The sequence below is a fragment of the Schistocerca gregaria genome, chromosome 7 (genome assembly GCF_023897955.1).
Source record: "Schistocerca gregaria isolate iqSchGreg1 chromosome 7, iqSchGreg1.2, whole genome shotgun sequence".
NCBI lineage: Eukaryota > Metazoa > Arthropoda > Insecta > Orthoptera > Acrididae > Schistocerca > Schistocerca gregaria.
In genome coordinates, this window is record NC_064926.1 from 409,176,398 (window position 1) to 409,200,068 (window position 23,671).

Genomic DNA, 23,671 nt, shown 5'->3' on the forward strand with positions numbered 1-23,671 from the left:
CCCAACCACCCTGAAATATTGGGGGTAGTGAAAGACTGATCCGTATCAAAGCCCGACGTCAAGGCAAGGTTAGCATCCTTCGGCAGTACGGACCGCACCTGATCAAACACCATACGACGGGACACTAGCCTAATGTGACGCAGCGTTCAGATCCATAGTTAATCGGCCCGTAACAGTGTGATCAGATGAAAAGCAGGGTAACACTGTCGGACGTAGAACAACATTGCTCAGAGCCCTCGTCCCCGGACGCGTGCCTTCGTAGCAGACCTTCGACTCTCTAGCCACCCCCCCAACTCCCTGCTCAACAAATGGAGGGGGAGGCGGAACACTGCCAGCACCCCAGGCCTCGCTTCCGCCACTCCGCTGCCAGGTCCGCCTTTCCTCTGCCGGCTTTTCTTCCAGCCACTGCAGCTCTCCGAGGAAATCGTTTCCTAAACATCTTCGACGGCGCAGCATTAGGGATGGGCTGTTCTGCATGGGTCCGGCGTGGTGGCCCGCCCGGAGGGTGGCTAGGGCACGATTTACGAGGCAGCTGTAAATAAGGGCAATCGCGCCTGCCCCCCTAAGTCCCCCCTCACCTCCTCCGGCTACCGTGCACCGACCACCCCTCTCAGTGGCGCCGCTGCCAGCGCGTCTGCGAGCCAACAAAGCCCGGATAGGGCGGGGGCGGCGGCACGTAGGGGCTGACTCCTGGGAAATGCAGCCGCTTCTTGTTAGCCTAATCGAGTCGCGTAACGAATGGCGCCCGGGCTGGCGACGGCGCGCAGCAGGTACCAGATGCACGGCCAGGGGGTGGGAGGTGTTAAGAGGACACGTTCACCTCGTTATTAGGACGTTAGTCTTCCTCGCGCACACCGAAAGCCTCCTAGCCAAGTGCGAATAAAGCGACTGCCCGGGCTCTTCTCTTTTATGATTATACCCGCTCATGTCAACGAACTATAAATATGGAGATGGAGAGCACTAATGGAAAGAAGACGGTGCTACAACTGGCGACGAGAACAGGAGAGGGTGGGACACGGAGGAGGAATGATCTTCTGGGAAGCGTTGGGGTGCTCTGAAGTTATTTCATTCACAGTGACTGTATATACCATCTGTCCTTTACGCAAGCAATTCGGCCTTCTTTGCTAAATGAAGCAGTGGTTAGGGACAAGTACTCTTCAACATAGCGGTTTAATATTTACCATGGCTTTCAAGTAGGGTTACCAACTCACAATTATCAGCAGCAGTACAGGGCTTTACACAAAACACCATTTTTTGTTGCTGGAAAAAAGGCCTGACAGTTTATTTTAGAATCAATAAACTTCTTTCACAAGTAGGCGTCTTTGTAACCGATATATTTCTTATGCTTTTTCACAATACGTTAAAATTTACAATTTTGATTGTACGAGAGCTGTTCGGAAAGTAAGGAACGATAGATCGCGAAATGTAAACCACAATGAAAATCAAAACTGTTTTATTTGTAACAGTTAGCTACAACTTCCAGCTACTTATCTCCATAGTCGCCGATCCGACTTAGACGTTTATCGTAGCGTTGTACCAACTTTCCAATACCCTCTTTATAGAAGGCAGCCGCCAGTGATTTCCGCCAACTCTCTACGTTGACCTACAGCTTGGTGTCTGTTTCAAAATGTTGTCTTCGTAGCCAGTGGTTCACGTGAGCAGAGATGAAACTCAGAGGGAGACAATAACGGGCTGTATTGTGGGTAATCAAACATTTCAACATAAAACGATGCAGGAGGATCTTCATTGCTCCTGGAGAATCCCTCTAAGAATTGTGTTAAAGAAGAAAACGCACGACAGTTACATAATGTTGGCTGCATAGCTTCAGGCGAAATGTCCGAAATAACAGATATCATCTTCATACAATTAAGGCTAACCGCCCATTGACCTCCTTCTTCTGTGCGGATGCACGCATATTGCCTGAATTCTAACGTGTCACGGTAAGATTAGCTGCCGAGAGTAATGACTGTAATGAGCAGGGCAATACGAATGTAGTGCGACGACATTAAGTTGGGAATGTGGGTCTCACGGGGAGCGTGAAAGGGATAAGTACCTGCAGTCAGTGGCCTTGGTGGCTCAGATGGATAGAGCGTCTGCCATGTAAGCAGGAGATCCCGGGTTCTAGTCCCGGTCGGGGCACACATTTTCAGCTGTCCTGGTTGACTGTGCCTTCTTTGTGCTCAGAACTAAAAAGAACGACGTAACTCGATCGACGGGCGTATTAGAGACACTGCCCAACACACCTGCACAAAACGTGATCAGATTATCACTGTGGTTTCTATTTCGCGACCGATCGCTCCTTACTTTCCGAATAACCCTCGTATGTACCTATTTCAGGCAAACGTGCTGTTTTGTCCATCTGGTGCCTTAGGTCGTAAAAATTCGGAGGTGACTGAAGGGCCCTGCCCATAGTGCTCCAGGTGTTCTCATCTGGGGAGAGATTGGACGACCTTGTTGGCCAAGATACAGTTTGGCAAGCATAGAGACACGCAGTCGAAAGTCACGCCGTGTGCGGTCAGGCTCTATGTTGATGAAATGTAAGCCCAGAATAGATTTGTATGATCCATCGGTGACATACCTCTGTGCTGTAAGAATGACACGAGTGACAACCAAAGGGGTCCTGCTATGAAAAGCAATTGCACCCCACTTTTTCACTCCCAGCTGCCGGGCAGTACGATGGGCGACAGTCATGTTGGTATCTCATTATTGAAGGGGGGGGGGGGGCTCCAGACACATTTCCTTCTGGAATCGGTCTTCAGTGATGAGTTCCGCATCGAGCAGCCTTATGGAGATGTCTCAGACGGAGGTAGGGTACCAGCCTGATTGTCGCTAGTCATATCGTCCGACAACCAGGAATTGTGCCCTGGGATACCATTTCTTTCCATTCCAGGAGCCATTTTGTTGTCATCCGCATCATCCTTCCAGCAAAGTGGTAGGACGACGATATTCAGCGTCCCGTTTTGCTGGCTTTCTTGGCAAGCCATCCTGGGCATTTTAGTAGCATTGTGCTCGACCGCACACCGCGAGAGCCTCTACTGCTTGTCTTCGTGCGTGCCAAACTGTACCTAGGCCGGCAGGGTCGCCATGATCTCCCCCAAATTGGGATTGTTTGCAGCATTGTGGCAGGGCCGACCAGCTGGCGATTTTCGTGAACTAACACGGGAGCTGGACAGTTTTGGCACGATATCCCTATTGATGATCTACAACAATTCTATCAATCAGAGCCAAGCTGCAACAACTAGAAGGGGAGCAGTTCTTTATTGACCTCCTTAATTTGTGAAGCTCTTCCTCTTGAATAAATCATCCAGTTTTTTTGGAATTGCAATCATTGTTTTGTCTGAATGTGTGCATCTACCAATTTCCGTCATTTCGGATAATCCCTTCTGGGTGCGTCGATCGTTTTTAACGTATTTAGCTATTAATTTATATGAGAACTTGCACTGCGTTTTTCTACTATCGCTACTGTTTACCCGAGAAGACGACATACTTCTAATTAGCACGATTGTTCAATCATTTACTGCGATAGTGCTTCACTAAAATTGTGGTTAAACCAGCAGTTCTAATCACAATAATATACGAAAACACAAATTTCAAACGAAACACGCTTTTGTTTCAGAGCATGAAAATATCTAGACAGTAATAGAGCAAGTACAATATCTCGAATCGAGCTTTCGTGTACGTTGACTATGAATGAAATGTTTCTACAAACTGTTACACCTTTGGGACTATATATATATATATATATATATACTCCTGTAAATTCAAATAAGAACACCGTGAATTCATTGTCCCATGAAGGGGAAACTTCATTGACACATTCCTGGGGTCAGATACATCACATGATCACACTGACAGAACCACAGGCACATAGACACAGGCAACACAGCATGTACAATGTCGGCACTAGTACAGTGTATATCCACCTTTCGCAGCAATGCAGGCTGCTATTCTCCCATGGAGACGATCGTAGAGATGCTGGATGTAGTCCTGTGGAACGGCTTGCCATGCCATTTCCACCTGGCGCCTCAGTTGGCCAGCGTTCGTGCTGGACGTGCAGACCGCGTGAGACGACGCTTCATCCAGTCCCAAACATGCTCAATGGGGGACAGATCCGGAGATCTTGCTGGCCAGGGTAGTTGACTTACACCTTCTAGAGCACGTTGGGTGGCACTGGGTACATGCGGACGTTCATTTTCCTGTTGGAACAGCAAGTTCCCTTGCCGGTCTAGGAATGGTAGAACGATGGGTTCGATGACGGTTTGGATGAACCGTGCACTATTCAGTGTCCCTTCGACGATCACCAGAGGTGTACGGCCAGTGTAGGAGATCGCTCCCCACATCATGATGCCGGGTGTTGGCCCTGTGTGCCTCGGTCGTATTCAGTCCTGATTGTGGCGCTCACCTGCACGGCGCCAAACACGCATACGACCATCATTGGCACGAAGGCAGAAGCGACTCTCATCGCTGAATACGACACGTCTCCATTCGTCCCTCCATTCACGCCTGTCGCGACACCACTGGAGGCGGGCTGCACGATGTTGGGGCGTGAGCGGAAGACAGCCTAACGTTGTGCGGGACCGTAGCCCAGCTTCATGGAGACGGTTGCGAATGGTCCTCGCCGATACGCCAGGAGCAACAGTGTCCCTAATTTACTGGGCAGTGGAGGTGCGGTCCCCTACGGCACTGCGTAGGATCCTACGGTCTTGGCGTGCATCCGTGCGTCGCTGCGGTCCGGTCCCAGGTCGACGGGCACGTGCACCTTCCGCCGACCACTGGCGACAACATCGATGTATTGTGGAGACCTCACGACCCACGTGTTGAGCAATTCGGCGGTACGTCCACCCGGCCTCCCGCATGCCCACTATACGCCCTCGCTCAAAGTCCGTCAACTGCACAAACGGTTCACGTCCACGCTGTCGCGGCATGCTACCAGTGTTAAAGACTGCGATGGAGCTCCGTATGCCACGGCAAACTGGCTGACACTGACGGCGGCGGTGCACAAATGCTGCGCAGCTAGCGCCATTCGACGGCCAATACCGCGGTTCCTGGTGTGTCCGCTGTGCCGTGCGTGTGATCATTGCTTGTACAGCCCTCTCGCAGTGTCCGGAGCAAGTATGGTGGGTCTGACACACCGGTGTCAATGTGTTCTTTTTTCCATTTCCAGTAGTGTATATACGACCTGGAGGAATCACTCCTGATTGTTCCCTTGCACAACTCAAGAGCAAGCAATTCCACAGTTGGAAAGAAGTCGCCACATAGTGTCAGGAGCAGTGGACGTATCTTGTGAGGATAGTACGAAGTAAACATAAGTGGAAATGACATGTGTTGACATCTCTGCGGAGTCCAAGACAATTTTTAGTTTCATATTCCTTGGCTTCCAACATATACTACACCTTCGGCTAAGAACACATCTGTAAAAGAGGCAATTAGCTCGCTTACAAATTTATTGGATTCCTAGTGTAGCCATATGCTATCTTCAAAAAGCGCGCTTACCCTAGTGAGAGACCGCGATTTGGCAGAACTGACCATCCAGAAACAGTGTTTTGAAAGTCGGCACATTCAAATATCTCAGAGAATGTCCAGTGCCTAATAGTTCTGCATAGGTGATAACCTTCGTTCGATGTTGAGATTGAAGAATGATTATTCTTAATGAAGTAAGAGATCCACTCAGTAAACACCAAATGAAAAAGCTACTCCTTATGTTTCAGATCTAGACTGCCATAAATGAATGGGAAGGAACTGTTAATTTAACTCAAGAGGGAGTTGTAGTCTAATTGATCGATTAATTGGTCTTAAACATGACAAGACAACAAAATTACTAAATAAACGTCACACAAACATTTTTATTTAACAAACGCCTTACCAACATGGGATCTGTGGTGGACATAGTGATTTGCTGGGGATCGACACACAACACTAATCTGCACTATTAGCTCTAGCTGACTTCATACATGAGAATCCAGATTATAGCATCAAACTACGCCACCATCAAGCATCTATATTCTGCCATACAAAAAAAAAAAGAAAAATATGGTTCGAAGGAACAGGGTGCTGAGAAATGTATATTACAGTGCTACATCGCTGCAGCGAATACTTTACAATCCTGCTGGTGAAGGCGGCCCTCCACGATGCTTTCGGCAACTGAAGTCATGGATGGCGGCAATCTGTTATTAAATGCGCGTTCCCGAAAAATGCAAGTACGTGGTGTCGCGTTCGGTTAATTCTGAACACAGGTACTTCTCTAAGAGCCCCTGAAACCCCGATGGATTCCAGTGTGCAGGTGGACCTGTTTGCTGGTTTGCCAAACCAATTTGACTCCGTACCACGACTTTGCGTGTCGGAATACGTCAAATGTTTAGACAGCTGACTCAAGACAAATAAGTACACGCACGCCTCACTCGTGACGGTGATCATATAAGCAGTACCTCTTTAGGTTTAGAAGGTGACTGGAACAGGCTCTAAGCCACTCTCTAGCAAAGGACGCAAGTCTCACCATTTAGGTAGACACCTGCAGTTCTTTACTAGCGAAGCGCTGGTACAAGAGACTTGTACAAGAGTGCCCTGTCTCTCTTTCTCACTGTTTCCTCATCAGCTCGGTCCCAAAAGAACATTTTTCTTTTTTGACTTCCCCCACTTACACACAAGTCGATCATGAGCTGGAGTTCGGAACTGTAAGCTCGGAGAATGGTCGTTGCACTAACCGATTTTACCAATCAGAGACTTTAAAGTTAATTGGCAGAAAACGGAAAAAAATTTGGCTTCGCAGCCTCTTTCTCACGCGATTGCTGTGTCAGTTTCCCTGTCCCATACACATTTGCAGAACGTTTATATTTCTTTTGGCGGGTTGCTCCATAACAAGGCCTACAATGCGCTGTCAGCGACTTTTCAGCACCAGGCCGTATACGTGGACGTCTGCCCCTTGTCTGGCGCCGAAGATAATGTGTTTTGCATAAGGTGACCGCTTCACGTGGGCATCTGGAAATGTCTCTTCATCGTTCCCCAGAAGAAAAAAAACGCGCTTTGTCGGCCCACTAACGCCTCGCTTTTACTGCAGTCGTTTAAGTTGGCACCCTAATCCTTTGAACATAGGTTAAGCTTACCGTATTTCTTTGGCTAGAGCACACAAACAAGACCATAAACTGCTGCCCACCATTTCATCACAACGTATGAAGTCAAATCGCCATAGATAGTATTCCCAACACTGAATCAGAAGTGAGAGTGTCCTGCAATCTCTTATAACCACCCCGTTCCTCTCAAATTTATTCATGGGGAGTGTTGCACTTTAAAAGATTAATGTGACATGGAACCGAATAAATTGTGACACTTACTAGTGACATTATCCAAGAAATGAAAATGAATCAATCCTTCTACACCATAAATCACAGCGCAGTGTTATACCCTGTCTTAACGAACCAGGGGTCATACATAACCTTTCTGAACATGCACACAAAAATAGATGAAAAATGATGTGTGATGGATCATATTCTTGAAGACCCAGATTTAAATAACAATTATTGAATGGTTACAGGGCCATGCAGACATTTATCTACTCATTCAATCTTAATTTGGGGTCAGAGAAGGTTATTCCCTAACTTGAATATAATATGGTGGTCTTGAGGATTCTCTGCCCCTTGAAAAAATTACTACCAGTGCCCAATTATACACATGGCTACATTAATTTCTTGACTGAACATTGATTACACACGCTCTCACATTCAACCTAAAAGAAACTATTACTAGGTTAAATTTTGCGAGTTATCTGTGTTTATAATTTGTCTAAAATGTGTAAATCTGTCACTTCAGTGTAAAGATATGTGTCAACACAACGACACAACATATGAGTGTCATAAGAGAAGTGAAACTTTACACCAAATGCCAAAATAATACACGAGTCCAAAAATAAAACTTAATAATTAAATATAGAGAAAATATTTAAATGTGTAAGATGGAAACAATGAGGCACATATGAGACACGAAAAAATTTTAAAAAAAGGAACATAAACAAGGCAACAATCAGAACAAACGTCCTACAGTTCCCTTCTCAAAGGTCTTTAGGGAGCCCAAAATATTTGTTATAAACTTACAATTTTCACACAAAAACACCGCACTAACCATGTCAGACAACAGATTGGATGAGGCAGCTATGTGGGATGAGTTTGGCAAGGTGGGTTAGAGCTTTTTTTCTTGGCACGTACAGTACAGGCATCCCCGCTGAGCTGAGTAGCAGGACCTTGTCTCTGGCAGCAATCATTGGCGTCTCGTTTACTGACTGTCTTGGATGACGTGGTGGTTGGCAATGCGTTTCTGCTGACGAAGACGTTCATGGGAAGAACCAAGCAGCATTTGGACACCAGGTTGGAGGTGAATCGCCTCCCGCCGTCGCCATCGAGCATGTCTCCAGACCCGTAATACCTCCATTCAGCAGACGTCCAGCGTGTTTTTCTCACAAATTGATCTGTGCCTCGCTCATTCTGCTTAAATATACCAATATGACTTGCACATTCCGTGCTCACGCCCAAGATCAACCACTCAGGCGTTCACGAACTTACTCGAAAAAACCTATACGAATATCATCGCACAGTAGTGCGGAAACCACATGCGAAAACCACAAGCGAAAAAAATCACAGTGAACCACAACCGCATTAGATGCGAGAGCTCATCCGTGTAACCACACTCGAATAAAATATCCAATTCGCGAGAACCATCGCACCAAAGGCGGCATCAACAGACAGAAACATCCCACAAATACATGGCGCCACTGGCGATAACAATAAAAAGCCCACAGCAAAGGCACATTGCACTGGGCACTAGTCAGAAACCACAGGGAAAAACAGAAGAAAGTCTACACGCGTTTAGCATGGACATTACACGACCATCCTCCAAAAATCTCGCAAACTAATCTCAACGACTCCCCTCTCACACATTATACTATGAATTGTATGCCGGATCGTTCAAGGGCGTATACTGTGATGCATACACAATGAACAGACGAAATATGCTAGTAGATGATCTCTTAGATGTTCCGAAAACAATTCCGTTCCCAATACTCGTGCTCCTTATGTACTCGAACATTGTTGTTGTGACACCTGATTCTGTCGTTCCGTGCAAACTGCAAAACTGCTAAATAACATATTACCCACGCGAAATAGACCACAAATAAACAACGAAGTTTCCATCATAAAATCGGCACACCTTTACCCTCAACAATTTAAATTGATTCTGCTCTGGGATGACCAACTGTACAACTATAAACTTGCTACATGTTACGAAGAATACTTGTACAGTGAAATTTTAACAATGCCAACTCTTATATCTAGCAGTAATGGGAGAAGTTCCTATGCTAATTAACAAGGTGAATCACAAAAAGATCTAAATAAATGGTTGTTATCTTTAAAATTATCATCACTAAACAAACTTATGCTACTACGCTTATGTTCGGCTGTAACCGACCATTAAACGATCTGTAGCTTGTTCAGAAGGTCAGTGGAGTTGGTTAGCATTTCCTCTCGCCCCTCGACCTGGGTTTGGTCCCCGAATCTCAACTTCCTCGATCGGAACTCTGTTTCCGTTAAATCTGTTGTTCAATTGCGCCCATCTTCTGCTGTCCTTGAAACTGGAGCCATGGCTTCGCCATCCATTACTTTGTGGTCCGTCGCCTTCATTTCTCCTTCCATCCCAGACTCTGTTGCGTAGTACATAGTTATTGCGGTTCCCATTCCAGTCTCTTCGTTGTTCAACTGCGAAATTTCATGAATAGTTTCCGTAAGGCGCTCCATTCCACGCATTTCCGTTTCTACTATTGTAATGGTTACATTGGGGACGCGACATATGGCCTGCGACGTATCTGTCAGACTTTTCCTTTTTTTTCCCTGATGCTCTCTGCTCGGAATGCGTACTCTAATTCGTAAAGTGTGTTACGCAAAGTACTGAGCTCCACATTACACCTGCCAGCTATTACTTGTTGATATGCTGACGGAAGTTTGGTGTAGCAATGACGAATGATTTCACCGGTAGAGCATGGTACGTCAACATATTGGTTCTTGTCAACCATGGCATCAAGGAACTTGACAGGTCTTTTGTAGCCTGAACTCTCGAAATCTTTCCCAACAGTCATCTCGTATTTTATGCGCTCTTGCGTCTCCTTGGACCAGTCCATATTTAGGAAGCTGTCCTTGAACTCCTGATAACTTCTATAAGTTGCTGATATTCCGCACATTTTCTTCGCGACTCACCCTTGCAAGTGTCTGCAAATAAAGTCCAACTTGTATTTTAACGGCCTATTTGGTGGCAACGAAATATCGTGTTGTGATATCCAAGTCCGTGTGTGAGTAAAATTACCCTCATCTCGGAAAATATAGAATTTTGAAACTTGTATTAAGTGTTGAAAATCAAATGGCGTTCCATCCACAACTTCTGTTGTTCAGAAAATATCCGACCTTTGGTTGTTCTCGTTCGACCTCCCCTCATTTGTGCTCTCTCCTCGGCTTCGAGAAAATGCGACTTTCATCTCATCATATCCTCTGCTTGCTCCTAACGGTATACAGTTATCCGTCCCTGTATTTCTTTCAGGTGCTGTTGCGTTCGCGCTTGGCCGTATTTGAATTTGTTTCTTTAGCGCTTCCTCCAATTTCTTCTCTATAAGCGTGTTGATCGCTTCCTGTTGCGCTTTGAATGAAAGGAGAGTACGGACCTCTTGAGTCTCGCTCACTGGAGTTGCAGTTGTTACCTCCGAACCTGTCCCTAATTTGCGCAGCTCAGATTCTAACTTGTCCATGGCTGCTGTCGCATGAAAATCCGGTGCTCCAAGTATTTTTGTGTCGATGCGCTGCTCCACGTCGTTTTGTCGCTTTTCTACGCTTTCGACCTTCCTGTTCAAATTGATTACCGCCTCTCGTCCTTGCAATCCTATGCGTTTACTACCCTTCGATGCTTCAACTGCTACTCGTCTTAGGAAACTTGCAGCTGTCTTGGCACACTCTGCCGTCTTCTTAGCATCATGAGCAACCTTGAAACCTTTAATTGCCTTGGGGTTTACTTTCCGTAGGTCTTCCTGGAGTTTATTTGCCAATGACTTGTGTTCCTCTCGCATCTGATTTACCTGAGTACAGATACTTTTTATGTCCGTCCTCGTCTCGTTAATTTTCTCCTCCATTCCTTTTGGACTATCAAGTTTCTTCTCCATTCCCATTAAAAATGCCACTAGACTGAAGTCCTCTTCGTTTCCCACCGTATCGTGATCATTCGAACTAATAATGGAATTCTCTGGTGTTGTTTTGCATCATTGCGTTGTGATACGACCCGGTCTTCCCTGTCCGGATTTCTAACAATCATATCTACCTCGATATGTTGTGGTACGCTAACATCTTCTACCACACGCGATCTGACATTGTCTGTCCACTCAAGAAGATACATATCGCTTTCGTCTCTCTGATTTCCTTGTTGTGGGACCCCGTCGTTGCTAATTCCGTTCAACAGCAACGCCTCCCTACGTTCAAACTGTGCCTCAACTGTTTCATTGCGCTCTTCTTCCATGACGTATGCTTTGTTTTCCCGCTCACAGTCTACTTGTCCAGCCCTGCTTCTCGTTATCGTTCAGATTCTCTGTTAACAACAACTATACTCAACTGCGCAAAATGTGGACAACCTATTATCTAACCCACAAGATATACGTAGTATAATACAATGACAGTAGTACATGAGATTTAGAATCAAAACAACCAAATACAAAGCAAATACAATAGGAAACACCACAAAAATAATACTACATCGCCGTTAGCAATGACGGGGACTCGGTCGAAAAAAATTACACAGAAGTCGCCGACACAAATGTACTATAATAAAACAAGTAAACACATGAAAAACACAAACAGAGCATTAAATATCTACAGCATATTCATGAACCATATTTTTCTTAACAATGCGCACCTGATCGGCAAGTACGCAAACTGACAGCATCGCAGAGGTGCCAAGGACCGAGATCCTGGACACGGTTCGCCAAATGTAAGATGATTATTGTTAATCAAGCAAGATAAAAAGCTACTCCTTATGTTTCAGATCCAGACTGCCATAGAAAAATATAAACGAACTGATAATTATAACTCAAGGGGAAGTTTTAGTCTAATTGACAATCGATTTATTGATCTTAAACATGACAAGACAACAAAATTATTAAATAACCATCACACAAACCTTTTTATTTAACAAACCCCTTACCAACATGGGATCTATGGTGGACATAGTGATTGCATGGAGATCGAAACACAACACTAACCTGAACACTACTCGCTCTATGTGACTTCATACACGAGAATCCAGGTTATGGCATCAAACTACGCCACCATCATGCATCTATATTCTACCATACAAAAAAAGAAAAATATGGTTCGAAAGAACACGGTGCTGAGAAATATATATTACAGTGCTACGTCGCATCAGCGAATACTTTACCATCCTGCTGGTGAAGGAGGCCCTCCACGTTGCGTTCTGCAACTGAAGTCATGGATGGTGGCAATCTGTTATTAAATGTAAGAACGCGGTCTTGCGTTCGGTTAATTCAAAAACACAGGTACTTTTCTAAGAGCCTCTGAAATCCCGATGGATTCCAGTGTGCAGGTGGACCCGTTTGCTGGCCTGCCAAACCTATTTGACTCCGTGCCATGACTGTGCGTGTAGGAATATGTTAAATGTTTAGACGGCTGACAGGAGACAAATTAGTACACGCACGCGTCACTCGTTGTGACCGTGATAACATAAGCAGTACCTTCGATGGTTCAGAAGGAGACTGGCACAGGCTCTCTAGCAAAGGACACAAGTCTCACCTTTTAGGTAGAGACCTGCAGTTCTTTACTAGCGAATCGCTAGTACAAGAGACTTGTACAACAGTGCCCTCTCTTGCTTTCTGACCGTTTCCTCATCACCTCGGGTCCAAAAGCACATTTGTCTTTTTTGACTTCCCCCACTTACATACAAGTCAATCACGAGCTGGAGCCCAGCATTCTAAGTTCGCAGAATAGTCTTTTCACTGCAAACCGATTTGTCCAATCAGAGACGTTAAAGTTAATTGGCAAAAAACGAAAAAAAATTCAGCTTCACGGCCTCTTTCCCATGCGTTTGTCATGTCTTTTGCTAACACAATACAGGGTGAAAGCACAGCCCTCCATAAACAGCTTGTTATCTGCCCTGTTGCGTCCATTTCACACTTGGCAAAGAACATCCATAAACTTGCAGTGGCAAAACCTGTTATGAAACAAGAGTCTGGCCGTCTGGGTGCCAGTTTCCCTGCCCCACAGAAATTGGCAGAACGTTTACATATCTTTGGCTTCTTGCTCCCTAACAAGGCCTACAAAGTACTGTGGGTGACTTTTCGGCACTAGACCATATACCGTGACGTCTCCCCCCTGTCTGGCACATAAGATATTGTGTTTCACACAATGTGACCACTTCACGCGCCCATCTGGAAATGTCTCTTCATCGTTGACCAGAAAAAAACTCGCTTTGTAGGCCCACCAATGCCGTGCTCTTACTGCAGTCGTTTAAGTTGACGCCCTGTTCCTCTGAACGAAGGTAAAGCTTATCGTATTTCTCTCCCTAGAGCACACAAACAAGACCATAAACTGCTGCCCACCATTTCATCACTACGTTTTTAGCCAAATCGCCATAGATCATATTCCCTACACTGAATCAGAAGTGAGAGAGCCCTGCAATCTTTCAAGATTAGAAATTTTAATACCTTATTTGAGGTAGTAATGCACGTTAAGATTTACAGGTGATCCATCTGCCCCCTACTGATGGATTTTTTGCGCACTGCAGAACCTTCAAATACCACACAAAAGACTTTCATATTATGTCTCCCGCTACTCTCATATTATCAGTCCTACAGAAAAAAGACCTTTTTGTAGGAAGTTCAGGGTGATTAAATTTCGCACTAGAATACGTTTATGCATTCTAAGGTCAGTTTTTTATGTTACTCTTGAATAATTCGAAATGCGCAGCCTCCAGCGAAAACTCACCCCAGATCAAAATTTAACTATATAAATCTCTTACAAAGAAGTCCCTTTCATTTGCTTTTGTGGGACTAACCGTTTGCACGTAGCGAGCGAGAGGATATGAAAATCTTGATCGTAATACTTGAAGGTGTTAGAGGTAGCATAAAACCTAGTGGTTGGGGCTGATGGACCACAATGTATCCGCAAGTATAGCATACAGGAAATATGTATACCAGAAATTGCTAATGAGGCCCGTCCTACAACATGAGCTTCCTCATTTATGCAACCTTTATTGAAATGTCCAAAATCTTTAATACATTGTATTATAGTGTGATAACAGAAAGAGACTCTCTTCTGAGGGGATTCTTGGAATGTCTGGGTGTGTGTAACGCTGTGATTTCTTCAAGCACAGATGGTGCACAAGGAGGCAATTGCGCCTATCCCTTTCTCAAAGAAAGGAGGCCAAACCAAATTAATTTTATAACTGCCACCTCAAATATGGGGTGCCTATAAATTTTCGAATTTAATGACAAGAAAGTCAGACAAGGCACATCTTAAATTAAAAAAGTCAGAAAACTTAATCTATCAAATGCAGCTATGTAAATTTTCTCCCACCTAGCCCATGCCACCGATGGATTGCCTGGATGAAGGACCATCGAATGGAAGTGGAGAAGTAATTACCGCATCAGTTCTCCATTAGTTTAACTGGCAGATTGCTCAGTATGGTGAAATTTCCTTAAACGATCCTGGGCCTCACAACTGTATTTAAGATGACGGCAAGTCATGGTGGAGAAAGGCCACACCCATCCGTCGTTCTGGGAATTGCCATACAATCAGGCGTCAGAGGATGGCAGAAGTAGTTCAACATCTAACACATATATGTTGGCTATGCGGAAGTATTTGTTGATCGTGGACACATGTGATGGTGCGGCATCCGAGTTAATAAACAGGACAGGGAGTTTCTCTCTATGCGCATTCGGCTGCTAATCATAGACGAGTATACACTGCAGACAGTTCCCGCCATTTCGGGTATACAAGTGTTGCCCCTTCCACTTTGGGAGCGGACTTATATTGAGAGTCCTGCATGCACAGCATCTTTCCTGTTAGGAAAAGTGCAGATATTGCGGTCGTTGCTTTCGAGAATCACGTCGTTTTCCACCGCAACAGTCCGGCATTGCGACACTTATCATAATGTGGTAAGTAATACCTTCCAGCCCCTGCATCAGTGGTCGTAATGTGCAAGTCATTGCTGGCAGTACTCAGTTGTTTGTTTCGTAGCAATTAAACTTGCGCGCTCTCTGTAGGGACTGGACCAATTCTCGTTTAAATTTGTGCACTTTTATCTGTGTTCGTCCCACTGCGAGGTGGCGTTTCGTCAAGCCATCCAGAACTGTGAATGTCTCCTGTAAAGCACTGTACAGTATGGAACGGCAGGAAGTTTGGGAATGGATGGTGGACAGATCCAACGCTGAATTTTACACACAATTGCAAGGGTGAATTTGTGTTAAATAATAACAACAGTTAGATCTCGGAATAGATTTATTGCATTTGCCTGCAGGACAAGAAACCGTTAATGTTGAGAGGCACCCACAAGCCTTGCTCATACTGTGGCATCAGGCAGTCAGGCCTGCAAGATGAGTGGTCTGCCAAGCGAGTGGATTCATTCTTATTTATCAAGTAACATGAGCTCTAGCACTCACAATTAAGTTACAAATTATTCTCCTGTTTGAATATTACGCAACGGAAACGGATAACGCACATCTGACTATTAGTAACTTACACAACTCTGACTGTTCACTACGCACTGGCAATACCACAGTTTCTTTCTTACCCAACGGCTTTGATCAACACGTGGCCATCGCACTGAATATGAATGGCGCATAGATTATAAATTCTGGATATCATGACAACCTACTATTCGAGGGAAAACGCCACCAATCTTTTTCTTTTCACTATCTTTGTTATTCCAATAAATTCTATTACCTAAACGCACCATTACATTTCCTACAACAATTACACTTGAGGAACTCCGCCCAGTGGGCATGGCTTTACATTGGTGATTCTCTATCTTATGGTCTCGTAATTATCTAACAGTACAGTGCACTTTCTGGATAGGATGGTGGATCTTTTGCTGTATCTCACACTTCGACTCTCTCACCCATCATCACGAAAATTTCCTCCAGACCGAGCGGTACAAAAGGAACATGCATAACCCACTGCCTCTGGACCTATCTTGCTACTCTCGCATGCAAACCACACTTACTTAAGTTACATGGAATACAACACAAGGAATAGTCACAACGTTACAATCACATCACTTTCAGCTTTCCCTCTTCAATTAGTATTCATCCTAGTTTCACACGACACTACCCCACTTCGTAACTTTCCTTTCCTTTCCTACTACGAACTCTGGAGGACATAAGCACGTCTTCCTGTGCAATGCAAGCCAAGTGGTGTTGCTGGATAGATGGCTGACTCACCTTGCTTCTCTCTCAGAGTACTATAGTTTAAATCAAACGTCACACGGAAACATAACACGCAAAGTAATATTAAGAACATATTTGCGACACACGCGAGTCCTCAACTGATACCATGGGCGAGTACTTCTCTTTATCCTTTGTCTCATACACAGATTGAGGCTCACACAGTACTCACCACGTGGAAGTACTCGTCTCTAATTTGATAATTTCAAGTCCTGCACACGCCATTTCTTAAATATTTGCAACTTATAGTACACACGCCAGTAATTCAACTTAACTTTAGCACTCGGAAGCATTTCAACTTAATTCTACAAGTGGTCTCATTGTGACCGTTGGTCACTTCCGAAGGTTACTACGATCCCCTTAATTTTCCCCCCAAAAGTTCCTGAAACAGGGAAATAATTATTCCAAACTACTCTTAAACATTTCACATGCATACCATGTCTCCACTCTTTTGTCTTTACGGAGCACACCTAAGACAGGTTTTACCAACTCAAGATCCAGGTCCAGAGTGCTTAAAAATGGCCGTTCTTCAGGTCATCTCTCACCTCTGTCGAGGTGGGGGAAAACCATGCTACCCATTGGTCAGACTGCCGCGGTGGCCGTGCGGTTCTAAGCTCTGCAGTCGGGAACCGTAGGACTGCTACGGTCGCAGGTTCGAATCCGGCCTCGGGCATGTATGTATGTGATGTCCTTAGGTTAGTTAGATTTAAGTAGTTCTAAGTTCTATAGGACTGATGACCTAAGATGTTAAGTCCCATAGTGCTCAGAGCCATTTGAAGCCATTGGCCAGCCACATTTCAGGCGCTCAAAGCTCAGGTGAATTTCATCTGTTTGGTTCCACCAAAGGTGACCAATGGACCGTCTCAAAGATGATCATTTATTGCCAATTCACAATCTGAGGTTAGCAGACGACCATACATTCATTTATTTCGCAGATCTCACCAAATTGGATATAGGGATTTATTTTGTGGGAGTGCACATGTGACCAATTAAATAAATAAGTTTTCCATCTTTCCTACATTGGTATCCGGCTTCGGTGTATTAAGTGAAATTGAGTTGTTATTACAAAAAATATGTTGTTATGACAGGAATAACGAAGAATGTTATACCTATTTTCAATGTAGGGCGTTGCTGTACCCTTTCAATGTCATAACGGGTATAAAACTGTATGACTGTGATATTTCATACAGATTATACTAAAACAACAAGTAACAAATTGTGCTACATGTATGTTATCGAAGCAGAATGAAACACGAAAATCGATAAACTGAGTGTCAATGAGCAACATCAAAAATCAAAATATTACAACAAATACCTCAGAAAATTCTTTAAAATGAAATTGTTAAAAGGGAAGCCTTTATATAGTGTAAGAACACTGCATTTACACATCTGAGTAAAACACTACCATAGTCAATAGTTTGTACACATTGTACCATAAATTTTCTAACTCTCTAAATAATACAGCTCACTCAATATATGTTTTCTTTTACAGAACATTAGATTGGATCATGACTCCTCTCTTCTTCGTAAGTAGCACTCTGGTGATTTTTAATTTAGTCCTATCATCCCGCATATGTATGTCAAGTACAGGACAAACACAATTAACTTGTGATTTGGTTTCATACCTACAGATGGCAAAATTAGTTGTCGTGAATGCCAACAATAAACACTGTTTCGTAGTTTTCCCGATTAGAATCATTACTCACAACACAGTTGATAGTACGAGATGCTATAAAAAATATCCGATTACTTCATTGTAAAAATTGTGTTCTCCGCCACGTTCAAAGTAGTCACCCAGGGCAAGTACGCAACGATCCCAGCGTTGTTTCCATTTTTGGAAGCGCCACTGGAATTCGGCAGGCCGGAGAGTGCTCAGGACCCGTTGCGATTCCACTTGGATATCTTCAGTCGAGCCAAAACGCCGGCCTTTCAACGCAATTTTCCGCTTTGGGAACAGGGAGAAGTTGCAGTGGGATAGGTCTGGCTCGTAGGGAAGGTGGGGAACCGTTGCCACCTTGTTTGCGGCCAGGAATTCCTTCACAGTGAGCTTGGTGCGCGCAGGTGCGTTGCCGAGATTCCCCGACCAGTCTCTCTCTTTCCATAACTTCATTCCCAGAATGAAGAAGAAAATGATCAGCATTTTCATGTTTCTGAGAACTTGTCGAACTTTTTTCGACCTTTGAGAAGACATCGTTTTCTGTAGTGTGGACTGCTGCTTTGTTTCAGTGTTGTAATCGTAGACCCAATATTATGCTTTGGATAAGAATTTTGGACACTGTTCGTTGCAGCTCAGTACACGTCTGAATATTGAGGTTTCGTTGGTCGATGCTGAGAAGGCTACGGACGAACCGATCTGCAATTCGTCTCATTATCAGGTCATCGGCCAGATTTCGTTGACGTGTAACGCACGACATTCCAAGACTGTTACCAACGTCGTGAATTGTCCATCTTCAGTCTTCGTGAATCACTCCACGCACTTTCATTATCATTTCCGGTCCTATGCTTGTTGATGGCTGACTAGCATTTTTGTGATCTTCCACAGATTCTCGGCCTCCCTAGAAACGCCTGAACCACTTCGATGTTCTTGCTCGACGCAATACACTCTCACCAAACGCCTCTGTCAGAGTGCGATAGGTCTTAGCTGCATTTCTCTTCATGTTGGAACAGAATTTGATGCAAATTCATTGTTCCTTAACTTTATCCATTTTAAAATTCGCAGAAGCACCACTACAACTCACAGCTGCATGCGATAAGAACAATGCTACTTTATACTGCAGTAGCTAAGTTGTGTAGCTCGAGATATGTAGCGACAGAATTTCGTACAGCTATTGGTTTGACTGATAAAATGAACTTCTCGAATATTTTAGGTATCACCTGGTATTTTAAAGAACATAGGAAAAGTACGCTATATTACAGATAGACTGTACTTAAAGTCATCCAGCCTATTAGGTGGACGGAACATCTCAGAGCAGCACCTTATCATGAGATAATAAGCACTATACCTATTTTATAGCTACTGTTTCAATAAACTATGAGAACACGTAAATTAAACGCTATTATATCAACAGGATACGTGTTATGAACGAGAAAAGTACTTTGATCTCTTCTTGACAATTTAAAAATAATGAAAGAAAAATGATATTACCAGTTAATGGGCAGTTCGATATTGAAGAAAAACTTGAAACACAAACATAAATAGCAGTTCACTTCCTACATACAGAAATCTTTAAGTCTCTATAAAGCATGCTAGCAGTTTGCAGCACTTAAACACATGATTAATGAGATAAACAACAACTCACACTCAACATTAATTTTAACAAACAGGAGCGAATGGAAAAGACGCTAGACACAGTATAATACGCCCGCTCACCTACACGAAAGACCAATGAGCTGACTTACACAGTCACACTTGGTAGGCAGCACCAACGGGAGTAACACACTGACATAAAATACAGGTAAAACCACAAAAAACACAACGACATGCTAACCAAAATGACCCATAGAACAAAGTCGCTCAGAAACATGATCGACCTGAAGCAGCCTCGACTGAGCACCATGCTGATGCCTCCACAGCGCCGTACATCAGACAGAAGCGAGGAAATGACGAGCCGAGAGCCCACAACCATTCCTGGTGAATCCACCGCTTCCATCTGCGCTCGGTATTCGGAACACGGTGCCGAGATAAGAAAGGCCAACTGCCTGCTCCTGATGTCAGTTCCTCCACACCATCCATAAGGCCCCGGTCGTCCGTACATTATGCCCCGAAGTAGCAGATAAACAAACAACCTGCACCCAGTATGCACAGCTCAGGACGACCCTCCATGCTCGTCGGTCACGGCAACAGTTTCATACACGGGCCAGTCACTACACAAGACACTGCAGTGGGCCGTGTGTTCCGTTACTTGTTCGTAGGCTGGCTCCATGACCATGCACCAGCTGATGCCGCCTTACTGCCGCCTCGGACACGGATTACCAATGCCACAACATACTCGCAGAAAACCACTCTCACAACGACTTCTAGAGACATGCTGGCACAACTCATAAGTCTTCCTGCAGAGAACGTATTAAACTTTAATCGCTTTACTGGGTATCAAGTTCGGTAGCTTTCCCTCTATACGTCTTTAATTAAATTTATTATTTAGGTGATGAAACACATGTCAGTTGAAAAAATGTGAACAGCCCACGGACAGCAGATTAGCAGGTAGGTGTTACTACCCGTCAGGTAGAGAAATGGCGAACCGAGAGCGTGCTCCCATTCCTGGTGAATCTACCGCTTCCAGATGTATTCATATCACTCATATTTTGTAGATCTGTAATGGCGACTCTCTGTGAAGACAGATGTAGTTATAACAATTCGTCTGTACAAGAAGTTTTTGTTTTCGTTTCCCTTAATCATTGGACTTTGACTTTGCTACAGTCGATGGCTAGTGAGTGAAATGTATTTGGCTACCATGGTGTCAAATAGTACGCTGAGCACCGGTCTGGTCCTGCTGCTGGGGGTGTTGTGCACTTCCACTGTGGATACTGCTGTGAAGCTGGAATCTTGTGTTTACCTTCTGCAGCATGGACAGACCGATGAGACATCTCCAAGGTGGATACGTCAGGATACGACTTGCTCGCAGAGTTTCAGGGTGAAGAAGACCTCTCTCGGTAGCCCGGCATAGGTGGGGAGAGCCTGATCACCATCATCAGAGTTCCATTCTTTTTAAATGTTGGATTACTTCTCGTCATTCCCAGATTTTTGTGTTTACACCTGGCACCAAATATTTTTAACGTTTTCGAGAAACTTTTAACTGATTATATAATTTCTCCTAGAGGGGTCAGACATACTTCAAAAGGAGACAGCAGCTTCTGACAGAAAGCAACCTCATATGGGGATAAATCTGTACTCTTGTGTATTTTTGAGTTATATGTCGCTGCTGCATTCCAGGAATTGTGACGTCTCTTAACTTACAAACTCAACATTGTTCCTGCCATATGACGCACTCTTTCAGTATGTTATTTTGCCCCTTGGTGTAACACACTTGTACTAGGTTTCTTAATGCATAATAACAGGCACAACTGCCTTAGTAAATCAGATTTGATAATTTTTCCATGTACTATTATAACTATGTCAGGTGTTACAGTTATTAGTATCCACTTACTAAATACCACATAGGCCATTGTTTCTTCCTCCCTGTTAGGTATTGCTATTGCTATTGCGGTCGTGAAATGTAAGATGAGATCAATTATCATTAACAAATAATAGTTTATTGCTAATGCTTGAGCAAAACGTGCGACATGTCCATGCCAATCATCTGAGATGGTTTACCTGTCTCTTTGTAACCTTTCAAAAGTAATGCTTTGGTAACTGAGCTCCAATTTTAGTATGTGTGGGGCACTTTTTTTTTCATGTCATGAACAACATGTCGTCAATCCATAATTCTGCACATCTATCCACGCTGTTTCTCTGCAGCCACTGCGTGCAGATAAAATTGAATCATGTGTCTGTCACAACACCTAGTTTCATAATATTGATCGTAACACAATGCGTAGCTCACATCGTGCTTTTCCGTAGCGCACACCGTTTTCCGTGCGGAAATATGGATGCTTAGTGAACCACTTACAGTCTGGGTCAGTACTACCTGCTTTTTTCTATTACTCCGTACCTACCCTGGCTCATACTATACCATGAATTTTGTGACTGAGGCAATCCGCATTCTTCTGTGATTTACCTTGTTGATATAGGCTATTCCAAAATCTAATTGTTTCACATGTAAGGCTCTTCTAGTTAAATGTCTCACTGGATCTTAAAGTCCTGTTATCCATAATTTTTTTTTTGCCTTACTAAGTTGTCTTGATGCATATGATAATTGATGGGCTTGACTGTCTACTTCTCAGCATAAAATTCTCCCTGAAGGCAAAATTCTAGCATCATATGATAGTGTAAATTGTTCTTTCTAATCTGAAAAAGGGAGAACAGGACTAAAGGTAAACAAATCTTTTGGTCTTACAAAAGCTGCTTCACAATCTGGAGAACACTGAAATTATACTGGTTCCCTTCGAATAAATGAGTGAGGGATATTGCAACTGCAGCGAATTTTGGAATAAAGTGCTGATAGAAACTGGCTAACTAAGTATGACTTCACTTACTTTTCTGTTGTGGATGGTGGAAAGTTTTGACATCATTAAAAAGTCGCAGATTTGCATGTCCACCACTTTGACCAATCGTATGGCTCCAGTACCTAATTTCTTGCAAAACAAAACAACATTTTTTAGTCGGAGTGTTAAACATTCTGCACGTAAACAGCCAAAGATTTTGTAAAAAATGCATTATGTGCTTCTGGATATCTGTGGAGATCACGTGAAATCACCTAACACAGCATTTATGGCTTTGACTTCAATTCTTGTTTACACGTCTAATAACCATTGGAAAGTCGCTGCGTTTTTCAGTCCAAAAGGTAAGTGATGATACTGATAATGGCAAGATAGAACTGAGAATTGAGCGATCCCTACGTGTTTTCCCTTATTGATGGTATCCCCCTTCATACGTCCATGGTTATAAAATAACGACACTGGCCTAGTTTGTTTGTCTCTGTTATAATACGCACTGAGTGGGTGACTGTAATTGTTTTAAGGTTTAAGTAATGGTAGTTGCAACGAAACCAATATGCTTTACTGTTATGTGATGATTTCCTTGGTATAATAACGATGGGTACCTACTTGGAGCTACTGCTCTCCACTATGAACCCACCATGAAGTTGTTGATCTATAAATTTTTCCTTCACAGTTCGTAAATTCTGTGTGCCTCACACAGTTTCTTGTAGACAAAAACTCATTCCTAGTAGAAATATGATGTTAAGGTACAGGCACGGCGGGCAATAACTCGCTGTTTTCTTCTAATAGCTCAAAATGACTCTGAGCACTATGGGACTCAACTGCTGTGGTCATTAGTCCCCTAGAACTTAGAACTACTGAAACCTAACTAACCTAAGGACATCACACACATCCAGGCCCGAGGCACGATTCGAACCTGCGACAGTAGCAGTCGCACGGTTCCGGACTGCGTGCCTAGAACCGCGAGACCACCGCGGCCGGCTCTTCTAATAGCCTCTACATGTTGTTCTTATCGGGACCCTCTAGATGCGACACTTGCTAGGTGGTTGCCTTTAAATCGGCCACGGTCCGGTAGTATACGTCGGACACGCGTGTCGCCACTATCAG

General features: G+C 44.0%; 1 non-coding gene across 1 annotated transcript; it reads left to right on the top strand.

Annotated features, from left to right (window-relative positions):
* The first annotated feature begins 2,065 nt into the window (after positions 1-2,065).
* On the top strand, positions 2,066-2,139 carry Trnat-ugu (transfer RNA threonine (anticodon UGU)). Its single transcript has one exon. It is a non-coding gene; the product is annotated as a tRNA-Thr (tRNA).
* The last annotated feature ends 21,532 nt before the right edge of the window (positions 2,140-23,671 follow it).